Raw genomic sequence first — 24,163 nt, 5'->3', positions numbered from 1 at the left:
CTTTGGAGGATGACAGAAGTAAATAGAAGACCACAACAGATTCAGAATTGGGGGTGGGGGGTGCACAATAAGGAGACTGAACTTGAGGATCAAGCACTGGTTAATGAAATGAAGAAGGAAGAAAAATTTGGGGTATGTGGAAAATAAGCTGCAATATGATGACAGATGTTTAAAGAACACGAGTTATAGTTTTCTGGACACAAATGAAAGTCTAATTTTGTAGGCATTCAAAAGGAAGAAATGGTAAGGTCAGTAAGGAGTCTCATGACAGTCTCATCATCACACAGCCTTGTCTCTGTGGAAAGTAGGGCTGGATCCTTCCCATTTGCAAGGCTCTGTACGGCACATATTTTGAGTCTCATACCAAGGGAGGGACTGTGCTGTTTAGCATACTCTCCCATCCACCTTAGTTCAATGAAGTCCTGGCAGAAATATCCTGCAGTAAATTTCCTGACTGTGTCCTGCCCTAACTCATTTTTCCAAATGGCCTTTTAGCATACAAAACAGCAATGCATTAATCCAGTCTGAAGGTACCGATGACCATGGAACAGTCCTCATCCAACAGGAAAGGACAAGTTGCCTAAAAAAGCAACTTGGTTCATTGCTAGAACAGGCTCAGACACTGAATGAAACCAAAGAAAAATGGCTTTGCTTTGAAAATGAGAAGTTTTGGAAAAAAAATTACCATTTTCCCAGTTTTTGGCCATGACGTATGTGTCAAAATATTGTTCAAAACTATCATCACAGTGATTTGCAGTAAGAGAATCTTATTATGATTTTTAATAATTTTAAAAATTAGATTTCCTAGAAGAAAATTCTTAAAGAATGTTTTAAAAACTGACCAATTTTAAGCCTTATGAAACAGAATTAACTTCACAATTTCATAGTTTGCAGGTTTTTTCTTTCAGTCAGGTCTAAGCAATGCTAACAATCAATGAAAAACAACATTGTGGATCTTACTGAGATAAAGCAGCAGCCAGATCACCAGTCAAAAAATACTCATTCCTTTTCATATATGTAGCATCACTTCAATGCAGGCTGGCATTAGAGTTTCACAAATGGAATAGACATTGTTCCCCTGTGCTTCCCACTGCAGCCCCTTACCTGGCACTCTCACTCATCTGATTGCCCATGCAGCAAGATCAACGTGTTGGTCCAACTGAAAATTGGCCAATTTTCAGCCACATGAACGCTCATGTCAGCATAGAAAGGTGACAGAAATTTATATCCAGTCATTGAGGACAGGACAGCACTGCTACTTTTGGCAGCAGCTTTATCATGCAGCAACTTGACCGTGGTGAAACCACACACTAAAACCTTGTGGAGCCTGATTTTATTCAAGGTCCTCAGTATGAGAAATACCAGGAAAATAAAGGAATACCATGTGCCAGATTTGATGGAAAGAAACAGAGTTGAAGGTTCCTGCATACTGAAGCTCTTTCTTTCAATGCTATTCTTACAGACCCCACAGGAGGAGATCCTCAACCTGTAAGTAGAAAGATCTTATGTTTAGGAGGAGACTAGAAAAGGTTTGATTTACCAAATCCAGCACTTGATTAATAGTTGTGATCAAATAGTTTTTGAGATCCACTAATGAACACCTAGAAAGAAATTGGACTTAGAAAGAATAAGCAAATTTTTTTTTATGTATACAGAGATGCCATTCCAAGACAGGTTATGGTAAGATGAGAAGCTGGGTTCATGCAACAGCTCCCTCCTGCTGAAATGGAGTCGTAATGCCCTCCCTCAGGCTGTACGCTTTTCTGTGCTGTCTTTGTGGGGGCTTCAGTACCTCTTTGACAGGTAAGTCATTTCAACTCACTAAGGTGGCAAAAAGCCTTTTGCGTGGGTTTTTTTTCCTTTATTGGTTTAGTAAGTTGGAGAACAAATGCTATTAGTGGTGGCAGGGCCCCAAATATAGCTGAATGTCATAGCTGACAGCTTTTCACAGCAAAATGTCACTAAACCAACAGGAAATGATGCTATTTTAGACATGGACTTACAGTTGGAGGACAGTACAGAAAAGTTAGTTGTAGAAAATTATCCCCAAATTGATTTGGTGTAAATAGCATGGAAAGAAAACAAAAGCAAGTCTGTATCTAAGCCTCTTGATTTCACAAAGCAAATTTTGGTAAACTACAGGACTTAGTTAATCAAGCCAACTGAACTGAGGAAGTCAAGAGTTTGAAATGGAAATGACTTACTGTCTCTTCAAGGGGCAGGTGCTAACACAGTGCATAAAAAGGATAACTGAGATAAAGCAGAGAGCTTTCAGGTAAAGAGGGACTGACTAGCAAAAAAGCTTTGCTACATACTGAGAAGCACAGAGATAAGATGATATTTTCCAGAGCAGAATGAGGGGAAATGGCAGTCAGTAGGACTGAACAGGACAGTGTCAAATTGAAGAGTGTCTGCTAGAAGATGTCTCCGGGAGTTATTCTTGGGACTGATCTTACTGTTCAGCGAAGAAGGGAAAATAAGCTTATTGAGCTGCCTGGTTTCACCAAATTAGGCACCATCATCAACACAGCTGCAATGGGATATCATATGGAAAAACAATGAATGACCTTGATGATTGAACTAATGGAACCAAAACAAACTGCTATAATACAAAATGCAAGGTCATGTACTTGGAGGCTAATAAAAATATTGCTGTTAACAGAGTACTTTCCCAGTAAATTAGTGGTGTAGAAAAGAACACAGGTACTAGTAGAATAGATGGTGATTATCTAATCCAGTTGTGCAAAAAGGCAACTGCACACCCAAGACTGTGATATTTCATCAAGATATGGGAATATTAATGTATTGTACCAATGTAGTAATTCAATTTAAAAAGAAATTTTGTGGGAATTTGAACTCACATTCAAGACAGATCAGTCCAGACTGGGACAGGTGGCAATAAAGGCTAGTAGAATGACCAGTGGAATGAAGATCTGTTGAGCGAGAAGAGACTAAAAGATCTTTGTTTAGTCTAGCAAAAGGAAGGCTGAGAGGAAATATGATTACTGCCTATAAATATATCAGGGGTAAACACCAGGGAGGGAGAAGAACTATTTAAACCAAAGGACAAACACTGGCAAAAAGCAAAAGGATTCTTGAATAAATTTAGTCTGGAAATTAGAAGAAGGTTTCTAACCACCAAAACAATGAAGTTGTGGAATAGATTTGCAACAGGAGTAGGGGGTAAACATATCAAACTACCATTAAGATGGAGCTTGAAAAGTTTCTGGAAGGGATTAAATGACAGTTTCCTGTAATAGCAAGAAACTGGACTGAGTGACCTAGGGAGTCAGTCTCCAGTCTTAAGGTACTATATTCTGTTTTGCACTGTCATTTCTTCTCTATAAAGACAAGAGATTTATCCAACTAAACCCCCCAAATGTTTAAAAACTAATAAAAATTATTTGGCAAGTAAAAATTGTCAATTATTGTTAAACTCACTTTTCAGAGTAACACTTTATTGGGTGTTACATTTTTAGTATTTACTGTATTGGAATGTCTTTTGTGGGGAGGTTGCCCAGTTTAGAACAGAAGTTGTTCTTTACTTTTTCAAAACTGAAATATGGGATGTGGCATAAAGGTCATTTGAAGACATATCATATCATGCAATGATAGTAATCTTATAGGATAGTGTATATTGTCTCATTATTTGACCCTTTGAAAGATCAATTCTGGTTAAATAAGCTGAAAATTAAACAGCTGAATGCAATTTAGAGATACATATTGATTTGTTTATAAATATTATGAAAAGTATATTTAGTTCAACAACCATAATGAAAGCCACAGGTAATGTTTTTTAGAAAGCATTTTTTCCCCAGTTTTTTTATTGTATGGGTTCTGTTATGTACAGTACAAACATATACACACATATGGTAACTTTTCATTAAGAGCTTTAGGCTATAAAGAATAGCTGCAGTGCCTAATGAAACTCAAAAATTGGGGCACCGATAGAGGGAATATTATATAATAAAACCAAAATTATCAAGGTGTTACTGATCATAGGTGTTTTAAGAGTCTACTTCTTTTGTTTGGCTTTGGTTTTTTAATCTTTTTCCTTCCACTACTATTTCTTGAAGTTGTGTTGGGCAACCAACTAGTAGACCAGAATTCCATTATGCCATGACCATGAAAACACAACATGTTCCTTCAACCAATACACTTTGCCCACATCTTTCCTTTTTGTGATTGCCAAGGGGAATGGAGGATAAAATAGGCAAAGATGAGAGATTAAGGACAGAACAGAAGGAGAAATATTGGTAGAAATGGTAGGGGAAGAAAGTAGAGAAAAGAATAAGATAAATAGAACTGTGTAAGGCAGAGATTACAAGGTTTTTGGGGTGGGTCAGTATAGAAGCCAACAATGACAGGAAAGAAATTTTGGGGTCACACACTTTACAAAGGATTACTCTTCACTTCCACAGGTTGTGGAAACACACAGACATTTCTATAAACATAAGTCTTAGCTGCATTCCAAAACCAAATTTTTTTCCCAAGCCCATCTTCAAATTAGTTGTAAAAAAACCTGTGTCCTAAAGGGTTTCATGAACCTCTACTTTCCAAGTGTTACATATACGAAGTAGGGAAAGACACCTTGTTCAAGCATTTCCTCTTCATTCCTCAGAAGTCTGTTATAGACACCTGGACAAATAGATAGATATAAACCTAAACAGTGTTCAGGCTGAAGAAGTCCTTCAGCCAATGGAAAGTGTTTCCTAAATCTTGAACAAATGCCACTATTCTTTATCATAGATAAATATTGCTAATAGGAGGTAGGTTTAAACTATGTTAATTCTGTTCCTACAATAGACCATGCATCATTTGAAGGTTGGCTTGGTAGTGTTCTTAAGATTCTTGTTCAAACACAAACTCTTTAAAATACGTCGGATTACTGCTTCTCAGTTCAAATACAGTTGACTGCTTTTTGAGATAATTTTATTTCATGGCAGATAGAAAGATGTCACTCTTCTTGTGAGTCATTGAGCATACTCTTGGTTCAGCTTTGTTGAATTTATCTACTGCCAGTCAATACGTTTGACATTTTTTAGTGAAGTTGCTAACATCAGGCCTGTCCATGAAAGCAGTGGTATGGAGCCTATAAATACATCCATTTCAGATCTCTGGTGCTCATGAAGAGATTTTACTGCTTAGTGTTTAAGCTAATGCTAACTCTTTCAAACCTTAACAAAATAATTACTTGATCTGGATTATTCTTAAAAATAATCTGAATTATACATGGCTTTACAGATGAAGAGGAATTTACATAGGTGTCTGAACACTTTCTCCTTTCTCCTGATGTCAGTTGAAAAAAATATTGGAAAATTCACTGTTTATTTCATTATTGTTGTCTACAATTTAACATACAAATTAAAAAAATAGGGTTATCTATCTATATATAGATATAGATATTAACATATCTATAGGGGAACAAGGGTTCTCTGGAGTTAGAGACTTCTGTGTTTAAATACAATTCGGTACAGTTCCATAAATGCAAGCAAAACCCTTAAAATTTGTTTGAACTGTGTAACTGAAAACATTTATGAAAATGGTCTATTGCTACATTGCTACATAGAAGTTCTAGATAGCACTCTTAGGTAATATCTATTGCTAGGGATCTGTGGTAAGAGGAAAGCGTTCTTTGGTTACTTTTTTAATAAGACTGATAGGTTTCACTTAACGTGTTCTAGATTAGAAAAGTACTCATTTTCTACCATCCATCTCTGGATGCATCAAAGCTCTCAAATACATGTGCTTAAGTCATCTTGAATTTCTTTCTGAACTTCATGAGAACTTAATTTGTTCATGGATAAGCACTGTTGTAGAACAAAAGACGTCTTCCTGAGACGCGCAACTAGAAGGGCTGGAAAATATGTAATGTGGAGGATGACTTCACTTGACTTTTAGCAGCCTAGAAGATACTTAAGGCTAGTAATGGAAATGGTCAGGAGCCAGCTGACCTGATGGAGCGTATGGGATTCAATACTGAAATTTCAACAGCTTTCTGGTTACTAGGATCATAATGAGTTGGATGGTGTGATGCTGTAGGACAAAGTTTATGAATTTACAGGGCAACTTTGAGAAGACCTTCTAAACAGGTGATGCTGATTCATCTCCACGGCACTTCCTTCCTTGGCAGTGGTCCTACCAGAACTGTTCCACCACCAGTTCACCTCTTGCTTTCAGGAACGAGCAACGGCATTGCAAGCTGCCACCAGCCCTGAAGTAACTCTCTGCCCCCACACCAAGTAGCCCTTCCAAGCTTCATCTGACTGCTAGGATGGCATGGGAAAAAACCTCGCTCATTAATTCTCATCAACGTCGTACAACATTGGAAAAGCTTTTGGCTTGAGTTGTTGTCTGAAGCCTGTGTCTCGGGGTGGGAGCATTAGGAAGACATTAGGTGTACTGTTGTGACAATAGACGATAGAAAATATCTGGTCTCTCCCACACATGAAAATTATTAACCAGACACGTCAAGGTTGACGGAGGAAGGAGCCAGCCCTTGGGCGACTTGCGCGCCGCCGGACAAGGCAGGCTGCCCGGCGGGCTGGCCGGGCTGGCCCCGCGGGAGGCTCCCGGCTGGGGGCTGCAAATGGCGCCGGCCGCTTGGACCCGGCTCCTTGCGCAGGCAAGAGGCGCTCCCCAGGGGCACTGCTCCGCGTGGTTGACACGGAGCGGTACCGGGTAGAGGAGGCAAGCGCGGGTATTTGCTCTCTCTCTCTCCCTCTTCTGGGCAGAGGAGAATGAGTAAGTGGGGCACGGCGGGACCAGCGCGTAAGACGGGCGGCTGAGCTCGCCGGGTCCTCGAAGGAGCGGGCGTGAGTGCCATGGCCAGCGCGGCGGTGAGGAGCCGCGCAAGGGAAGTGCGCATCCTCCATTTTGGCGGAGGGCGGGCGGAGAGCTTGGCTCCCGGCACCCGGCCGCCGTCGCCGGCCGCAGCGCTCCTCCCCACCCCGCGGCACCGCCGGGGGCAGCCGGCTCCTCTTCCCGCGGGAAGCCGGGCACAGGCGCTTCAAATGGACGCCCCGCTGCGCCTCACGTTGGTTCGAATTGGGCCCAAGCTCCCCGCAGCGGCTTCCGACAAAATGGAGGACGCCACCACTGCTACCACCACCACCAGCTCCTCCAGGAGCCATGTCGGCGGCTGACATGGCGCCCTCCCCCGCAGCGGGTGGGGGCAGGAGGGCGTCCTAGGGCGAGGGCGGCGAGGAGGCGCTGCGCGGCGGGGCAGGCTGCGGGGGCGCGGCCGAGGCGCCCTCCCTGGCATACGTGCGCTCTCCCTCTTCCCTGTGGGAGCGCTTCCATTAGCCACGCTTCGTCCCTAATGTAAATGGCCCCAGGCTCGAAGCCCCGCTGAGGGATGGAGCGGGGTGGGACCTCCCGGCGGGCCGCGGAGGAGCGCTGTCGGCCCCGTCGCCCCGCGGCGGGGGAGAGGTGAGCCCTCGCCCCGCGGCCGGGACCGTGGCGCCCACAGGGACCGAGCGCAAGGCTGGGATGGCAGCGCGAGCTCCCCGCCGGCAGCGCGAGGCCGGCCCGGCGGCGGCGCAAACTTCTGCAAGTTGCTGCTGTCAAAAAAAAAAATAAAAAAAAAAAAAATAAAAAAAAATAAGAGCAGCGCGGGGAGCGCGAGCGCAGCCCTCGGAGGCGGGTAACGAGCCGGTGGGCAACGATCCGGGTTTCTCAAACCTGATGGATCAAAGTGGGAAGAACCCCAGGCATGGCCAGGAGGAAGATTGGCAGTTTATAGGGTCAACCGGCTGCGGGCGGCTCTGACGGACGGGCGGCCGACCCACTCCGATAGCCCAGCGCCAGAGCCCGCCCTCTGGGGGAGCCAATGGCGGGGCGGGGAGGCGGATCTCCCCCGAGCTCCCTTGGCCCGGTTCCTCCTCCCCTTCGCTAGCAGCTGCGCTTCGCCCGGGACTGGACCGAGTTAGAGTTGAGACGCCAGAGGAGTAGCGCAGAGTGCGTGCGCTCCCCGCGGGGGGGTCCGTGCCTGCGAACGGTTGAGAGCCGGGTAAGGTGGGGTGCGGGGTGCAGCGCCTCGGGCGGGCTGGCGGGCGGTTGGCGGCGCGGAACTGCCCCCAGGGCGGGGATGGGAGAGCAGCCGCCGTACCTCTGAGCTACCCGGGTGAAGTACCCCACGGTGTTGTCGCCGCCGCGCCGCCACCGCTCGCGGCGACGGGGACGCGGGCGGCAGCGGCGGCAGTCCCGCGGGTAACCATTGTGGCCCGGAGGTGGGCGATGGGGGTAAATGGGGGGCGCCCGGGGGCGGCCCTGAGGGGGGACGGGGGCATTTGGGGGAAGGGCCGGGTCTGTTTTAGCGCCTCCTATTTTAACTCCCTCCCTCCCTTCCCCGCCGGGCCCTCGGCTGTTGTTCTGCCCCGGTGTCTCCCCCCACCCACCGCCCTCGCCCCCCCTTCCCGGCCCCCCCCGCGGGTGCCTCCCTCCCCTGCGCGGCGCTCCGCGGATCCTGCCGCCGTCGCTGCTCCCCTCCCGTATTGTTTGGCTGGGTCTCTCTAATGGCGGACAGGAGGCGGCAGTGCTGCTGGCCGACTGCAGGGGGGCAAACCCGAGACCGGGGGCAACTGCCGCGGGAGCGTGTGGGGGGCCGAGGCGCTCGCAGGGCGCAGAGTCGCCGGTGCTGAGGGCCCCGCGACCCCCCGGGGCGCCGGTTCAGGGCCCCTTAGGCAAGTTAGCAGGTAATATTCGCTCCCGCTGTGGGTGCACTCGCGCGGAGAAGCCCCTGGTGCAGCTGCGCCCGGGGCCGCTCCTTGTCGTCGTCGTGTCCCCCCCACCCCCCGCCTCCTTCAGCGGGGACAGACGGCGTGGGAGTGCTCGAGGGGTACCCCGCCGCCCCCGGGGAGGGCAGTATGTATTTATTTATTTATTGAAGGGTTGGGATTAGAGGGAAGTGGTGGGTGATGCAGACGGTACCTGCCCTGGCGAAGGACACGCTGCTCGGGGGCGCTGCCTGATCCTCGCTGCCCCTTGTTAACCCCGTGTCTTTCCCTTAGGCTCCAGCCCAGTTTGGTGCAGCCTTGGCAGAGACCAACAAGGAGAGGGAGCTCCATTGTGAGTGCTATTTATGTATCCATTTCTGCCTCTGCTAGACCTGCTTCGAGAGGGCTTGACCCACCCCCCAATATTCTTCGGGGGCAGGGGTAGAAGGAGGGGCTTCCAGGCTTGGGTGGGGAAATTCCTGGGTCCAGCAGCTGCTGCCCTGGGGCGAAGCCCCAGTAATGGCTGTGAGGCGGCTCCTCCTCGGGGTGGGCGCTGCTGCTGCAGACATCGCTCCTGCAATACCAACTCCGGCAAGCAGGCAAGCAGACGACGGGTTGCTGCCGCTGCTCACGTTACCCGGCTCGGGAGGGAGGGGGAGGGCATATTTCGGGTGCCCTCTAGAGTTTTAGAGCGTGTATTAAAATCCGTGACGAGACACCTTTAGCCATCTTTTAAATTTTTTTCCCCTCCTCTTTCTCCAATCCTGTGCCCTGCATATCTTGAAGCTAAGAAGAAGAATGAGAGGTTTAAAATAACACAGCAATTTGTGGAGCGTACGCCAGTGTCCTCTCTTTGTGAGTTGAGATTGGTTCTTTACGCCCGCAGATTAGCTTGGGTGATTTTGTTGGTCGCCATTGGCAGTTTATGTGCCTTGGTGGGGTTTCTGAGCCATCTGTTTTGCCCCTTCCCCAAAAAGCTGGAGGTTACTGGGGAAACCCACAGCTTCTTAACAGTGGGCGTTTTTGGTGTTTCACCTGTGTGGGGTTTTCAGAGCAGGTTGTGATCTCTGTTGGGTGTTGATCTCGGCTAAAGAGGCAGATTACCGGACCCATGCCGTAGGATTGGGGTGTAATTTGACTCTGGCTTGTGCCCCTTTTAACGACAGGGGTTTTCTTTTCCTGCACGGGGGATTCTGAAATCGCGGAGTAGTGCATCGAAGGAGAAAGTAAGGCGGTGTGCGCATGGGGAGAGGTTTAGGGGCTCTTGAGTTCGGATGCGGCCGCCGTCCGCGGGCTGTCGCCGCTAGAGGCCGCCGCGGAAAGCGAAGCCGGCCCCGGCAGGTCGGGTGGGTAACGTGCAGCCGGAGAACAAAACAAAAAGGCAGTGCCTGTCTTGCGCTTTGGGTTCTTCACTTGGCTACAGGGTTCAGGTATTGTAGTCTTCCCCACCACTTATATCTTGAAACATTTTTTCCCCCCTCCCTCACCATATTTCATATAGATTTCCCAGATTTGCATAGCTTGCAACTTTCTTTGTCACTTTTTGGTGGCTTACATATACAAAGAAGAAGTGGTTCTCTGCAAAACCTTGGGAGGAAGGCGTCAAATTTGGATTTATTCTGAGCTGCTAAAATTACCGACCTCATTAAAGACACTAAGAGTTTCAATGGCCTGTTATCATTATTAAAGTGGTCTGTCCTAAACCTTGACTTACTACTGTAATTTTTAAATTTTAATTGTAATTTTTTGACTCGTGCCATGTCTTGAATGTAAGGCAACCATCTGATTTTACTTCCGATTCTTTATTCATTCCCGTCTAATGGCTATTCTGCTTTTTCTGATGCTTCTTCATGTTAAAAAAGTTACTCCTAAGAGCGATCAAGGCAAATAATGCTTTGGAAGGGGGAAAGCTGTTGTGTTGGAAGGGAGTGAAAAAGGATGTTGTGTACTGGAGCTGGTTTGAAAAAAAATATTGCAGCTTTGTGTGACTGCCTATGAAAAGATGAGAATACTGCCAAGAACAGCTGTATAGCTAAGATTCAGTAAACCTCAATAAGCAGTTGCCAGCTGGTTTGTGAATTACACTAACATCTTGCACAAAAGCATCCTGGTAGATGGCACATTGTCCTCCTCCAATTATAGTGGTGGTGGTACAGTCTTTTCTTTAGCACAGGGCTGGAGGTAAAAAGTGTATCTATGGCACGTGATAGGCCATGCTGTTGTGTGAGGGAGTGTATTTAGTGCTCACTGCTGCAAAGTCGGCTCCAGGAACCAAACTCCTCTGCCACGGTTTGTGAAATGAAGACGATGATGGGATGTTATTAGGTAGTTAACTAAATAACATGTTTTAAGAAAAGACTCTTAATTGGAGTATCTAATAAATTTGCTTTGTATTTATGTTATTAATCCTCTTTGACCCCAAATATATGATCACATTCTACTGTTGCTTACCCTGGGATAATATACTAAGAGGGATTTGCATTAGCAAGTATGTACAAATGCCAGTGAAAAAGTGAAAGCAAATTTCTTTGTCTTCTACAGAGCTTGTTCAAGTATACAGAGGGATGTGGAACCAAAATCAGTACAACTTCTCAGATTTTTTTCTGGCTTTTTTTTTTTTTCTTGTTGTTTGTTAGTGTGTTTTCATCCAGCAGCATTATGAACAGTCTTGCATTGCTACAGTAGCTTTCATTTTGGTTTCAAGGACTAAATACAGAATTACTGAAGTTCTATCATTTTGTGTCAGAGTTTGCAACCAATTTATATACCCTGCAACAAAAGCAGAATAAGGAGTTCTGTGAAGAATTTATATCAAGTATAGTTGCCAGTGGAAAATCCATGGTTCATGGGTAACTGTTTCTTTTTTCCAGGAGACCGGTCCATCACAAATAACAATGAACTCAACATAGCTGTGGAAAGGGATTGAGATTTGAAGTTCAGAAGAGTTCGAAAGACTAGTAAGCTGTCCTTCCTGAGAAGTTTGAGGTAGTGCTTGCCTTATGAGGCTCCTAAGGCCCTGTATGTTACAGGAGTTTTGTTGTCTGCTGGAATTCTTGAGTTTAACTCAACAGCTGAAAGTGCCTTTTTCGCAACTTCTTTTTACCTTTGTTTTAGTGATTTAATTCTGCTAGGTGAATGCTCCAGGAGGATAACTGGGTTTCTGAGACATTAGAGTTTGGAGGAAACTTAGCTTTTCTTCCATACTTGTAGCCTGCCCCACATGCTGCTGCCAAATATGGCTGGCAATAGATGCTGACTTGGTATATGAATGATCTACTTGATTTAGATGTTAATATTAAAATTCTTCATTTGGACAAAGATTTATAAGTTTATCAGGTAGTGTTTTGTACTTACAAGAGAAATTTTAGGTAGTTGGGAGCAGTGTGAGACTTGGAATGCAGTTGCGTGCTATGTCCTCTTCAGTTAACACTTTGACTATATTGATTTTATATCATAGTTTTTCAGCTGCATGATGGCTTCCAGCTCCTCCTCTTCGTTGCCCATGCTGTGTGCACTGGTATAGATGCACTTCAGTTGGGCTGTTGAGCCTGACGCCTCTTTTTGGGGAAAAGCCCTAATTCCTATGTGACTGTTACCAGGTGCTTCTGTGGTTTCTAATGCATCAGCAAGCCTTGTGTCTGTGCTGTAGTGTGGATCTCCATCTGTTAATCCCACTGAGATGGCTAAGGAACATTCATTGCTGCTCTGGTTGGCTTGGTTGAATATGAGGTGGCAGTGTTCCCAGGTGGCCAAGAAGGCCAGTAGTGTCCTGGTTTGTATCAGAAATTGTGTGGCCAGCAGCACTAGGGAAGCGATACTCGGCACTGGTGAGGCTGTGCCTTGAACACTGTGTTCGTTCTTGGGCCCATCGCTGCAAGAAAGACATAAACGTGCTGGAGCATGTCCTAAGGAGAGCAGTGAAGCTGGTGAAGGGTTTAGAGAGCAAGTCCTATGAGGAGCGGCTGAGGGAACCGGGGTTGCTTGGCCTGTAGAAAAGGAGGCTTAGGGGAGACCTTATCACTATCTACAGCTGCCTGAAAGGAGGTTGTGGCAAGGTGGATGTTGATGTCTTCTCCCATGTGATAAGTGATAGGATGAGAGGAAATGGCCACCAACTGTGTCAGGAGAGCTTTCTGTTGGATATTAGGAAAACATTCTTCACTGAAAGGGTGGTTAAGGATTACAACAGGCTGCCCAGGGAAGTGCTTGAGTCACCATCCCTCAAGGTATTTAAAAGATGTCTAGATGTGGTGCTTAGGGACGTGGTTTAGTGGTGGATTTACTTGGTAGAGTTAGGTTAATGGTTGAACTCGATGATCATAAGGGTATTTTCCAACCCAAATGATTCTGTGATTTCAATGCCACTTATTTATACTTCAGTTGTTTTGGCAGTTTAAGGCTTTTGTCTTCTGTGAGCTTCCAGAAATTATAAATTTTAAGACAAAACCTGTATTTAAACTCTGTGCCACTAGACTTTAATAGGATTCACGCACACATACAAAAAGTTTTGATTGTATTGATTGTATGTCTGTAAGGATGAGAACATCAGTGGTTGCAATAATGAGATCAACGACTGTCTTTTATAGACAGATTAGATCGTAACTGTCCACTGAGGGATTCTCATGCTTTCATCTGAGGTAGCTCATGGATTGGACATGTCAATGATGAAAGTTGTTTTCTTACTCCAGTTTGCTATTGAAACAAATTATTTCAATCAGTGGTTATAATTCATAGGACAAATTCTGGTTTTAGTAGTGCAACATAAATAAAATTAACAGAGATTATTAATTCTTGTGAGGTTAACAGCGATGTGATTGCCACCAATGTGTTTTTCAAACTGCTCTGTGTTTGGAGGGTATTTACGCTTTTGAAGTTTGTCCTAATGCTTAAGCACTCCATCTTTGTATGTGGTTCCCAAGTTTTTTGGAGCTGCCTTCACCATAGCTTCCTTCTCTGCCCCCTCATCACTGAGACAAGGGTGCAGAAGCAAGTGTTTAGTGTTCCGAGCAGAGTAGCTGCAGTAATGGTTTGAAATGTACTTGGTATTACCAGTGCTTTCCCCAACCACACTGTAAGTAGCACAAGGGGATTGTGGTGTGTTTTTCGTTTGCTTTGTTTGTCTGAGATGAGACTACTCAATCATGCATTGCTGTTGCGCAGAAGGAATAGTTTTAGGTGTCTAAAATACTTAACACTTAAGTAAAGTGAAGCAGTAATATACTAAAATAAATGAATTAAGCACTCTGTACTTAACTGTATGTGAAGGTTCATAAACTTTTTCCTTAACTCTTACAAGAGTGTAGGAATCATTCAGTTTGTATCTCTCTAACTTCTAAAAGCCATAATACCTAAATTTGTGCACCTAGTGCTGTACAAAAGTCTATCAAGGCATAGTCCTTACTCATCAGTTTTAATACTTTCTGACACATGCTAAGCAGGATGTCATCTTAATTCCGCCTTTCCCCCTGTTTAATAGATTGTGCAAAGTAACGATGTACACTTGGTTGCACAGTCTGTTAACTGATAGGACAACAACTGCTTAGACACTTGATCCATAGCTTGCCAATCTAACTCTTGGGCGGCCAGCAAAGTAAGTGGATAATTAGGAGGTGACAGTGGCATTATGGAAGTGTTGGTATTGGTTTCTGCATGCAGTTTCCTCAGTTCTTTTGTGAAAGATGGCATTGGAAGAAGATGGTTGAATTGGGCATAACCCATAGAATAACTGAGCACGGTTTCCTAATTTAGGACTGTTATGGCTTGTGGTCACTCTTAACCTGTTTGTTTTCCTCCTGCAGACATTTGTTGGAAGCATATTGGCATCTTGTGTTCCTTTAGGCTCTTTCGTGCAATATAACCATACTGAACTTTAAACAAAAGCCCACTCATGAATGCAGCCATCTCTCTTTCTTTTTTTTTTTTTTTTAATTTCTTATTGGTCCTCTTGGAAATTTAACCTTGGTGAAAACCTTACTTTGTTCTGGAATTCCTTTTCGTCAGATCCCTGTAAGACCTAATGTAAGTTTGGCATTTACCCCTAGTACTACATCAAATTTCTCTAAAAGTTATTTTGTTAATCTCATTGATAAACTCGGCTATCATCTCATGTGAGTGACCTTCAAATCTCTCTCTTCTAGACTTGCTGCCTTCTATACCAGTTAAATTTCTGTGTGCTTATGACTTCTCTTTGTGGATGCCTGGCCTTGAGCTCAGACTACTGTTGCAAAGGCAATCCTTCCTCCCCAAAAGGAAACCTCTCAGTGCTGTCTGCCACTTGTGGACAGCATTGTCATGACATCTTTCGTTTGAGCCTGTAATCTAGCCTTGTTTTGAACACAGTACATGCTACTCTTCTACAGACTGCAGATTCCTTCCACATATTAAGCTGTCTTTTAGTTGTTATTAAATTGTTTGTTACTTAGTTGTGTTAGTAAATCACATGACTAAATCTCGTACCTTGCCTTTGATCTCTGTATTTCGTGGTAAAGTTTTCCTTATGGTTGTGGTAAAAATGATCCTGCTCTGTTTATAATGGATTCAGAATCCTGAACAAGAGTGCTTTCCTTGCCTTCTGCTTTGGCTGTCTGTTTTTTTTTTTTGCATCTTACATTTCATGGTTGTAAAAGTAACGGGTTACTTGCCTTTAATTTGAAATTGGGGTTTAGCTGTGAAGGATTTGACCTATGTTTTTTTGCATTGTTGATGAGATTTTAAGTGCTGTTTATAAAGTGAGATCACGGGCAGTTAAACAGTTGTTCATTCTCCTGTGATGCTCCTCATGCTTGGAGAAGTTCCCTGTGTGCACCCTTTAAAGCAGTTGCAAGCTAGGTAATGCAGAAGAAGCTAACTTTAGGAAACAAAGCCTACCAAAACCAAGACCAAACCACCACATTTCCTGTCACTCTAGGACTCTGAACACACCATCCTTCGAACAAGAACTAAATCTAACTGTTGTTTATGGTAGTGCTTTTTCCTTGTATTATCCTTTTTGGCTTTCTCCATCTGTAGTCCCTTATGTTTAGGTTGTTTGCTCTGAACAGTCTTACTCTGTGTTTGTACAGTGGCTAGCATAATGTGGTCTGCAACTTTGGCTCCTAGGAGCCTGTGATAAGAGTTGTGATATATCTGGGTGTGGATTTAGTGTTATTTTAAATTTTTATTTTGTAACATATGTGTGTGTGGAAAGGGGAACAAGATCTAGTATTCTGTTATACCTGAAATAACATCATTTTGTTTGAGTAAGAATGAATGATTAATATACCAACCTGTATACATTTAAGAATTCTTCCTAAGCTCGAAGAATTTACCAGACAACTTTTGAATTAAAAGCTAGTGTTTCTGTGTGCATGGGTTTGGGGTTTTTTTCCTTTGTTTTGTTTTGCCTTGTGGTGGTGGTTGTGTTACTTTTGGAAAATGGTCATTCAGAAGGTGAAGTTTTGTTCTGGTAGTGAGGATATATCAAGCTGTAGCCCTATATAATATATAATGAGGCACTATATATAATATAGTGCCTCATTAAAGAAGCCAAGTAGCATGTAGAAAGGCTAGGTAAGAATTTCTCTATCATACATCTAACAAAAAAATACTTGCAATTTAGAAGTGACTGAAAATGGAAAGCGCAACAGGAGTTGGTTGGCTGTTTTTTACCAGGCATCAATGTTGGATGTATCTTGGAATTGTTGCCCTTTTTACTGTGTTTGGCCGTCATTATGTATACTTCTAGCCAAAGAATTAACAAATAGAAGTATTGAGATAGTCTAATACTGTGTATAGTATAGCAATTATGATCTGAACTAAGGCCAGCATTTATTAATAATTAAAAAGAATTGGAGAGTTTGGGGAAGACCTACAAGAATGACTTAAGGAGTGGAAAACTTGCTATTAACAGACTTAAGAAATGCAGTTGATTCCTCAGTTAAAAGAGAATAGGTTAGGGTGTGACTTAATCCTGGTCTAGGAGACTGTGTGCCCAATAAAGTATTAGGTAACAGGGTGCTTTTCCTGCCTCCCCAATGTTAAAGGCTTAATTTCTGAGTGCTGACTATTACTTGAGCAATACAAATTCAGATGGGCAACAGTGTGTAACTGTTAAGCAGGTAGGATAACTAAGAGTTGGGTTAACTAAAAGTTGAAATACTTTATTGAAGCATTGCTTTCTTCTTTGTAGGCAAAAGTTTAAAGATTATTTGAAAAGCTTCCCACCCACTAGCAAGGTTAAATAGATTTTTTGTTTTGGTTTAGAATTTTTGTTTTAAGGCTTGGAGTACATTTTATGTTCTGCAGGTGTTTATCCCAGTTGCAGATTTGGACCTAAAAGACAATATTGGCTTAGAACAAATGCTATATAGTGTATTTTTCTTGGGGTTAAATTTGAATAAGCATATATGCTTGGTTGCATAATGTTTAAACCAGCCTCACTTAGGGTTGTCGTTGTCCTCTATTCTTTGTACCAACACTGGCCTTTTCTATTTCTTGTCTTGGGAGTCAGTGTAACTCCATGAATCATCACAATGACATTTTTATTGGGGGGGGGACTGCGTAGGTGTGGCTGTTTGCTCTGGTCTTTGTATTTTAGCTTTCTACCATGTTAGCCTCTATGATGGACTGACTGGCTGTTAGGACCCACAAACAGGGAGAAAGAGTTGTGCTGGAGAAAGTGGGAGAAGGAGTGGGAATTCAAAACCACAGTAGTCCTTTCCTAGACTGGGTGTGCTTTATTGTTGTGGAACTGCAGCAAATACAATATGCATCTTACTGTTTAAAAATAAAGCCACCTTTTACTTTTTAACGCTGATTCAATAAGCTGGAGTCTTAACTGCATAACGTAACTTGCAGCCAGCCAGCAGGTGCAGCTGTGAAAACCTATCATACTTGTCTTGCTGACTGCATCCATTCTTGCCTTGGATCCCATATTCCGTCAGCCTTACCTCAGCATATAACTTGAACTATTTTGTGGTTGTTTTTTCTTTTGTTTCACTTCCTTTTTTTATTTCATTTTGTTTATGATGATGAGATTTTCTTTCCTTTGTTACACTTTAGCTTCATTGGCTGTTTACTTGGCCATAGTATACGCGGGTTTCCCTTCTATATGTAGCATAGTATTCACGTAGTCTCTTAAATTTGGTGTTCCTTGTTCTGAATTACTAGATGCATTGCACGTTAATCGCTGCAGGTAAATTGTGTTGAAGAAGCTTGTGCATACTGGGCCAAAATATCAGGTTGTTAGCTTGGGTATTTTTCAGGGATGAAAAATTTGCTTGAGACTACTAACTGATGTTAGTTATTGTTAAAGGCAAGGAAAATGGTCTGTCTACAAACTTCTTACTCATTTAAAAATGATGGCATGACAGTTTTCCCTCTTTCTAAGCACATGCAAAAGTGAAAATAAAGGATTTTAAAAACAGTAGTAAAAAAGATTTGTGTGATCAGGCACTGGGAATTTGGGTGTGCCATTAGGCATGACGGTTACTGGTTACCCATGCAGTTAATTGTTTCGTGGGCTGCATGTATACTAATGCAGACTGCATGGTAATTTGAAATAAAAATTAAAAAAATCCCGATGAACTAAGAGGAAGGACTAATGAAGAATAACATTAAAAGTCCTTGTTGACAAGTAGTAAAGTGTCTTTGTTTCCAAAATGTATGGGGATAGTACAGGCTGGGCATGGATGGGATGGAAAGCAGCTTTGAGTAGTCCTGGCAAACAGCAAGTTGAAGATGAATAATGCAGCCTTGCAGCGGTGAAAGCAGACAGCATACTGGGCTGCATTAAGCAATACTGTAGCCAGCAGTTTGAGGGAAGTGGTTGTTCCCCACTGTTTGATACTTGGGAGACCATTAGTGTTTAGTCCAGTTTTGGGTAGAACCTGTTATAATAAAGATACTGCTACACTGGAGTGAGCCCAGTGGAGGGCCACCAGCTTCAAGGGCTGGAGCATGTAACAAGGAAGGAAAAGCTGAGAGGAATGGGTGTCTTCAGTCTAAGTAGAAGGCTGGAGGGACATGTTACTGCTGTCTTCAACTAATTAATGGGAAAGTATAGAGGAGATGAAGCCAGGCTCTTCTCAGAGATGCACACTGATAGGATGGCAGGTAATGGGTGTAAGTTGCAACAAGGGAAGTTCTGAATAGCTAAGATAACAAACACTGGAAGAGGGTGTCCAAAGGCTGGGAAACCCATGTCCCTGTAGATATTCAAAGTTCTGTTGGATATAACCCTAACAACCTGACTTAACTTCAAAGACAGGTCTAATTTTTAAGTTATCACTGCTTTAAGCTGTGGTGGAATTGATAAGGTGATACCCAGAAGTCCCTTACAACATCAGTTCTATTAAACTTGCAGTGTTTAAGCTAAGTCTGATACCATTTAGTGACCAGGAAGATGCTCTCCATTGATATGCAGTGCTTTACTGTAGTTAATTTGAAGAAAACTAATACAAAAAATAAGAACTTGTGCTGTTCGGGTAAAATATTAATAAAATGTAAATGCATGAAATACTGTTTTTAAAACTGTGTTTTTAATTTACACTTAATATACTGACTGGGGGGAAAAAAGGGTGTGTGTGTATTTTACAGGAAAGACTAATGTCTTAAAAGAATTAGCATTACTGTAGTTAATAAATTGGTCTGTTTCTGAACATGTAGTGTTGTACAGGATGCATGAGATCTAGTAGACCTCATCCTCTCACACTTAGAGTTCCTGTTTGTTTTTTTTCAGATTTGATTGGTTTATATGTGATTAACTGTATCCCCAGTTTCTTGTAATTCTACAAATTCGAAAATTACCTGCTACTTCTGTATATTGGGTGCTTATAGATTAGTATAGTCACTATAATCATGATACAGTTGTATCAAAAGTATAGCCAATGCAACTATACGTCTTACGAAAGACAGAGAAATAGAGTATTTGCTTAGTTAGAGCCTTTTCTCATTAGTATCTATACTAAATTTGTAGCATTTGCTGTAACACATCTGTTAACAGAGTGCTTCCAACCATGCTTCCTACAACCTGTAATAAACGCTGTTTTAAAGAGATTATTTTGTGTATTACTATCTCAATTTACTTTCTTGAATGCTGGCAAAAGCTAGGGACTTCATAGATTGGAATTCTCAATTGATCTTCGTTGGTCCCTGTGGTGCCAGAGTAAGGCATGTTTTTGAAATGTGTGCTGTGACCCACTGACGCTTATCTGTGGCCTGTATTCCACTGCCCAGTCCAGACATCTAAATAATTTTACTATTCTCAGATCTGTTTCTGATCTAGCCATTCAGTATGTATTTTTTTTCCTAATAAAAGTTACTTTTTTAAAAGTTAAGATACCTCAAATGACAATTTGGCCTCTTTGAATGATGTATTGAGGCCACTTTCTACTATTCCTTCTTATTTTTCAGTATTTTACTTGCCCTTTTCCTATTTTCCTATCTTTAGCATAATGATTCTCTGCTCTTACTGTACTGCTCCCTTTCCACTTAGGTCATCTTTCAAGTCTGTTGCTGTGGTCTAGTGTTACCTCCTTTCCTGGAAATAGATATGCATTTGGATATAAGTAATAGAAAAGCATTTAGATTTAACTTCTTCTGTGGCTCCTTTTGGTTGTTTGTCTTGTTTCACCTTTCTATTCCACTTATAATAAAGGATATCCTTAAGCAGCATGTTGCTGCTTGAGTAGTAGAGAGATAAAATGTACTGTCGACCACATTACATATAATGGCTTTTAAGGCTAGCAGTGGAGCTATGTTCTTGCTGATCAGCACCTTTTCATGATGAAACAGCCATAAAATATATTTTAAGTGTGTGTATAAGGGGGAGATACATGTCAGTATGGCTACCCTAAAACTTACACGTCAACATTGTGATTTTGATTTGCCATGAATTGCTATGCCAAGTGCTGCTTATTCCCCTATGAGTAATCTTGAAAATGGTAAGTGCTTGGTGTGGATATGCTTGCATTCAAGATTGACCCTGCACAGAATCAAGTGTTGTTTGGTCGTGAATTTTGATTCTTTTCATGCATACAGGGGAGCAATTCTTGGCACTAGTTGAGTAGGAAGACTCAAGGAAGAGGCTGTATTAAGTAAAGGTATTCAAATGTCCCTGGAAGCATCAGTTAGAAACCAGATGTCAGCATTCACATGTAACACTGGTGGCTGCGGTGCGGTTAAGATGTAGAAGTTTGCATGTTTTCAGTAAGCTTTAGTTTGTGTGTAAATAGTTTATCTTCTGAATAAAACCAAAACTTCCTCAGCTGCTTCAAAGTACTTCTTTCACTATGTAGCTCTTGGCTTTTTACCGTTCTTAGATGCTGTCTTTGCTGGATTACAGGTCTTTGTGGGCATGTGCTTTTTTTACCTTAAATTTTCTGAAATTTGTGTAGCAACACATTTTGGGTGTTACATAATGAATTTTGGTAAGCTAATTTCTCCAATCCATCCATGCAACTCCTGAAAATCTGGGGAAAGAATGAAATTTGAAGCAGCTCCAAATGTTCTAGAAAATAAAATTCTAGAGTTGTGTCTATGCTGAAGTAATGAGATCTCAGGCTTTTGTAATGATAGAAGGGATAGATTAGATTTGTGGACCTCAACTTAGTACCCTGTTCCTGAAAACTCTTACCTATGTTCTGATGAAACAGCAATATAAATACATTGATGGGTTAGTGTTAAATGTTATTCAGACTCTTGGTTAATATTTATAATTAACGTGTGTAGTACTTTAAGAAAGACCTTTGTTTTACTTTGATGTTGTGAATACTTGTGCTTGAGTTTAGCTTGAAGTATGCAAATTACGGTGAACTCCCTGGCATGATTTGTGTGTGAAGCTGGTAGAGTGATGAAATCCTTGATTCATGGAGGCCTTAGATGTAGTATGTTTCGTTTGTTTTAAAGTCTTTCACATTCCAGATACCCTACTGATTGTGACCAGTGGATATACACATTTTAATACTCAGTCTGTCACTGCTTGCTTCATTATCAGTTGGCATGTGTGTTTTGGAGTGTTTTACACAGTACTTGCTGTCAGGGTAGTGCAGTTCAGTTGTGGCTTTCAGCTTGTCACTACAATCCTGTCTGCTAAAACGATCTCCACACTGAAGTTCAGAGCTGTGGCACTAACTTTGCTACATTCAGGTTCTGTACAGCACAGCTGTTAGTGTTGTCCCACAGAAATTGTTGTTTTGGGGAACTGATCTGGCTGGAAAAGACTCTAGCAGGCAAGTTTCTTGTCAGCTGGATCAACTTTTGTCTTGTTTTATGTGTGGCTGCAGAAATAGCTGTGCCACGTGATAGCATAACAAAATAAGTCTGTGGGCCTGATAACTAGGTGGACCTTCAGAAGTGTTAAATCTTCCGTTGAAGTTGAAGATGTATGAGTTGAGAGTAAATCAGAGCCACCACATATCTGAGTCTTATCTGAACATAAAACACTGACTGATGACTAGATAATCCCTCAGGAAGGATATAAAGAGGGACACCCCCCCAAAAAAACCCCACAAACCCAAACAAAACCAAACCCCAAACAACAAACCCACAAAAAACCCAAAAAACAAAACCCAAACAAAACAAAAAACCACAACAAAACAACAAGCAACAACAAACCCCAAACCCTCAAAAAAAAAAACAACCAAAAACCAACCAACCAAAACCAAAAAACCCACAACAAAAAATGCTGAATGTGTGCCGGATGACCCAGAAGGGCCCTGCAACTCCTTTTTTTTTTTTTCCCCCTAACATAGAGTTCTAATCACATAGGTAGATGTTTGTCCATATGCAGTATATATTATTTTCTACCCAGATTGAGACTGGACTGCAGTAGCAGCATTCAGATTTAGCTTCAAGCTGTTTTAAATGGCAGCCCTTTAAAAATGTTGTATTACTTCTGCTTTTCTAGCACTTTTAAGTACTTAAGGGTTGGTCTAGTTGGGCTATTAGACTGCCTCAGTTGTAGTGTTAAATTGCTACAGAAAGGTGATTTTAATTGGTTTACTTCCGCTTTTGGGATGAACTGTGGCATATGTTCAGTCAGGCACTGGGGTTCAGTTGGTGGTTTATACCCCAAGAAAGCCATGGTGTATAGGTTGCAATCTGATTGCGTAGGGAATGAACATTCCTGAGTTGTAGCAAGACATTACAGCATATTGTTAAGCTAGAAAGCTTTTTGATAGCAGCATACAGTCTTTGCAATAAACTGACTTTTTGATCATCAGACTTGCAAAAAGTCTGGTGATAAAAAGTGACTTTCTGTAATAAAGAAAGATAAGAATTCTTTGGAGTAGCTGAATTAAGGAATTAAATGATGTTATGGTCAAAGAAATACCAAGGTCATGAACTGATCATTAGAACCATATAGCGTCACAGAACATGGAGGTTTGTTCACATTAGTCTTTTGCTTGATTATTTTGCCTAAATGTTGACACCCATCCTCCAACTGAAGTCAGCCTGACAGCTATAGGCCAAAATTCAAATGTTGGGTGTGTAAAGCCTCGTGAGGCTAGTGACTTTTCTTCTACATATAAAAATATTATTATTCCTCTACTAGGTTAGATTAATTGCTGTACTAAGTTAGTAGATAGTCCAGTATCCTGTCTGTGACAGTGATGTCTAGGAACAGAAATCTGGCAGTTACAGCATGATTTTTCTGCGTATGTATTCTGGTTTTTGGCAGCTGGCTGGTGTTCATGGAGTTGCTTTTGGACCACAGTGTTTAGCAGTCATCAGTGCATTTATTTTCATGTTTCCCCTAATGCTTTTTGAGCTGGGTGCATTTCTGGCCTCTGTAGCTGCCTACAGCAGCGACTGTCACAATTGAGAAAAGAAAATGTTTTCCTGTGCAATATATTATCAAAGCTACTTAATTACTTCACTGGGTGCCTTTTTGTTTCATTGTGTGGTAAGACACTAGGCATAGCTTTATATCTTTTTTTTTCCCCTTGCAGATTTATCATCTTTCTCTTCCAATAAGAAGACTTTGCCTTTAGAATAAATTGTTCATGTAACTCATCTGTTTTTCTCTTTCTCTGAGAAGGGGGTGACCTGAACATCTCATGATAAAAAATTTACCAACATCTTGCTTTAGTGACAAATGTGTTCTGTTTTGTTCTTGATTTTTTTTTTTTATATTATTTTTCCTCTTTGGTTGTTGGTGATGGAGTAGGTTTGATTTGAAAGAGTGTAGAGTTACAACTTGGATCTTAAACTTCCACTTTGGAGGAATTGCTACGTATGTAGTTAATCTTCTCTCCTTGTTCATTACCTTGCATTTATCACTAATGATTTTTGCCTACCATACCATCTGAGCATTCAGCACTGTGGTAGCCTTCTGTAGTTCTTTACAACCAGTTTCTGTTTCCAGCTGCTGTGAATAATTTTGTATGATTAGGAAACTGTCACTTAGGTAATCACTGTCTCTTATGGTTGATTTATGTATGTTGACCTATATAATTTTAATTTGG

The 24,163-nt window shown here is 42.3% G+C and overlaps 1 protein-coding gene across 11 annotated transcripts in view; it reads left to right on the top strand.

Moving 5' to 3' along the window:
- Positions 1-7,849: 7,849 nt before the first annotated feature.
- The window catches only part of ZMYM2 (zinc finger MYM-type containing 2), a 91,176-nt gene continuing 74,862 nt past the window's right edge, over positions 7,850-24,163 (top strand). For 5 of the 11 annotated variants that reach the window (XM_040583515.1, XM_040583512.1, XM_040583513.1 and 2 more), the window contains exons 1-2: positions 7,851-8,011; positions 9,012-9,069. The gene's annotated coding sequence lies outside the window, so the exon portion shown is untranslated. Of the gene's footprint in view, positions 8,012-8,106; positions 8,232-8,580; positions 8,697-9,011; positions 9,070-11,597; positions 11,703-24,163 lie in introns of those variants that run through there. The other 6 variants (XR_005826280.1, XM_040583521.1, XM_040583520.1 and 3 more) reach the window with 6 other exon arrangements.

This window comes from Falco naumanni, chromosome 2 (assembly GCF_017639655.2).
Source record: "Falco naumanni isolate bFalNau1 chromosome 2, bFalNau1.pat, whole genome shotgun sequence".
In the NCBI taxonomy this organism is placed as follows: domain Eukaryota; kingdom Metazoa; phylum Chordata; class Aves; order Falconiformes; family Falconidae; genus Falco; species Falco naumanni.
The sequence above is the reverse complement of the archived record's forward strand: the minus strand, read 5'-3'. Positions and strand labels throughout refer to the sequence as shown.